This window comes from Peromyscus leucopus, chromosome 3 (genome assembly GCF_004664715.2).
Source record: "Peromyscus leucopus breed LL Stock chromosome 3, UCI_PerLeu_2.1, whole genome shotgun sequence".
Lineage (NCBI taxonomy): Eukaryota > Metazoa > Chordata > Mammalia > Rodentia > Cricetidae > Peromyscus > Peromyscus leucopus.
The window spans coordinates 135341715-135345266 of record NC_051065.1 but is presented as its reverse complement, the minus strand read 5'-3'; positions in this window follow the sequence as shown (position 1 = coordinate 135345266).

The following is a 3552-nucleotide window of genomic DNA, read 5'->3' as shown; positions in this document are numbered from 1 at the left end:
ATATTCCATAATGAAGTCAAATTTAAATAACTATCAGCAAATCCCACCTACAGAAGGTACTAGAAGGAATACTCCAACCCTAGGAGGTTAATCACATCCCTGAAAACAGGAAATAAATAATCTTACACCATCAAAACCAAAAGAAGGGATGACAGTGTAAAACCATTCACAAAATGTGTTTCTTACTCATTTGCATAGACTTTCATAATTTCTATACACACACACACACACACACACACACATACACACTCATTCACAGACACACACCATTATTGCCACCACACAACAACTACGACAACAACAATGAAATAACAGAAATTAACAATCATTTGTCTTTGATATCTCTCACTATCAATGAACTCAATTCCCCAATAAAAAGACATAGACTAACAGATTGGATGCAAAAACAGGATCCATTCTTCTGCTGCATATAAGAAACACATCTTAACATCAAAGCTAGACATTACCTCAGAGTAAAGGATTGGAAAAAGATTTTCCAAACAAACGAACTTAAGAAGCAAGTTGCTGTAGCCATTCTAATATCTAACAAAATAAATTTCAAACCAAAATTAATCAAAAGATATAGGGATGGAAACTTCATACTCATCAAAGGAAAAATCCACCAAAAGCATGTCAATTATTAATATCTATACCCCAAACACAAGGGCACTCATGTTCATAAAAAAATTACTATAGCTTAAACTACACATTGAGTCTCACACATTGATAGTGAGAGAGATTTAAGTATCCTGCTCTCATCAACAGACATATCATCCAGATGAAAATGAAACTGAGAAACACTGGGGCTAACAGGCATTATGACTCAAATGGACCTAACAGTTATCTACAGGACATTTCACCCAAACACAAAAGAATATACTTTTTTCTCAAAACCTCATGATTTTCTTCAAAATTGAGAACATATTTGGTCACAAAAGCAGATCTCAACAGATGCAAGATATAGAAATAACCCCCTGCATCCTATGAGACCACAATGGATTAAAGTTGAATTTCAAGAACAGAAGCAACAGAACTGAACAATAGAAATGGAACAACTCTCTACTGAATGACTACTTGGTCAAGACAGAAATAGAGAAATTAAAGACTTCCTAGAATTCAATAAAAGTGATTGCACGGCATACACAAACTTATGAGACACAATGAAAATGGAGCTAAAAGGAAAGTTTATAACACTTAAGTACTTGCATTTTTTAAAAAGGTGAGATTTCACACTAGCAGCTTAACAGCACACCTTAAAACTCTAGAACAAAAAGAAGCAAACGCATACAGGAGGAGTAGACAGGAGGAGTAATCAAACCCAGGGATGAAATCAATAATATGGAAACGAAGAAAACAAACAAGAATACATGAAACACAGAGTTGGTTCTTTGAGGAAATCAACAAGATAGACAAATCCTTATCCAGACTAATCGAAAGGCAGAGAGAGAGCATCCAAATTAATAAAATACAAATGAAAAGGAGGACATAACAACAGACACCGAGGAAATCCCAAGAATCATTAGGTCATATTTTAAAAACCTGTACTCCTCAAATTGGAAAATCTAAAACAAATTGATAATTTTCTCAAAAGATATTACTTACCAAAGTTAAATCAAGATCAGATAAACAACTTATATAGACCTATAACCTCAAAGTAAATAGAAGCAGTCATTAAGTCTCCCAACCAAAAACAAACAAACAAACAAAAAACCAAACAGCTCAGGGCCAGATGGTTTTAGGACAGAATTCTGTTAGACTTTCAAATAAGAGATAACACCAATACTCCTCAAAGAATTCCACAAAATAGAAATAGAAGGAACATTACCAAATTCACCACAATCACCCTGATACCCAAACCACACAAAGATTTAACAAAGAGAATTACAGATAAATTTCTCTTATGAACTCAGATGTGAAAATACTGAGCCAAATACTTGCAAACCAAATCCAAGCGCACATCTAAAAGACCATCTACCATGATCTCATAAGTTTTATCTGAGAGATGCATGGATGGTTTAACATGTGGAAATCAGTCAATGTAATCCACAATTGAAACAAAACCCACATGATTGTCTCATTTGATGCAAAAAAAAATCCTTTGACAAAATACAACACCCTTTATGATAAAAGTCTTGAAAGATTAGTGATACAAGGAAAATACCTAAACATAGTAAAGGCAATTTACAACAATCCTATAGCCAACATCAAACTAAATGGGGATAAATTTAAAACAACTCCACTAAAATCAGGAACAAGACAAGGCCATCCACTCTCTCCATATCTGTTCAATATAGTACTTGAAGTTTGAACTGGAAGAATAAGACAACTTAAAAAAATCAAAGGAATACAAATTGGGAAGGAAGACGTCAAAGTTTTGTTATTTGCAGTTGATCGATAATACATATGAGGGACCCAAAAATTCTACCAGGGAACTTCTAAAGCTGATAAACACCTTCAGTGATGTGGCTGGATACAAAAGTAACTAAAAAATTCAGTAGCCCCCACTTTATACAAATGACAAATGAGCTGAGGAAGAAATAAGGGAAACAACACCCTTTACAATAGCCTCACAAATAATATAAAATATCTAGGGGTAACTCTAACTAAGCAAGAGAAAGACTTCAAGTCTTGGAAGACAGAAATGAAATAAGATGTCAGAAGATGGTAAGATCTCCCATACTTCTGAATTCATAGAATTAGAATAGTAAAGATGGCCATTCTATCAAGAGCAATCTACAGTTTCAGCACAATTCACATCCAAATTTCAAAACAATTCTTTACAGACCTCAAGAAGGCAATACTCAAGTTCATATGGAAAACCAAAAAACCCAGGATAGCTAAACTAATCCTGAACAATAAAAGAACTTTGAGAGACATCACTACCCCTGATTTCAAGTTGTATTACAGAGCTATAGCAATAAAAATCACATAGTATTGACATGAAAACATGCATGTAGCCGGGCAGTGGTGGCATACGCCTATAGTCTCGGCACTCTAGAGGCAGAGGCAGGCAGATCTCTGTGAGTTCAAGGCAAGCTTGGTCTACAAAGCGAGTTCTAGGACAGGCTTCAATGCTACACAGAGAAACCCTGTCTCAAAAAAAAAATAGCACATTAATTAGTGGAATTGAATTGAAGACCCAGATATAAATCTACACACCTATAGACATCTGATTTTTTTTAAAGAAGCCAGAAATACACAACAGAAAAATGAAAGCATCTTCAACAAATGGTGCTGGTCTAACTGGATTGCTGCATGTAGAAGAATGCAGATAGATCCATATCTAGCACCCTGCCCCAAACTCAAGTCCAAGCAGATCAATGACCTCAACATAAATCCAGACAAACCTAACCTGATAGAAGAGAAAGTAGGGAATAGGGGATACCATGATACAGGAGACAACTTCCTGAACAGAACACTGATAGTGTAGGCACTAAGATTGACAACTAATAAATGGGACATCATGAAACAGAAAAGCTTCTGTAAGGCAAAGGACACCACCAGTAGGACAAAACATCAGCCTACAGAATGGAAAAAGATTTTCACCACCTC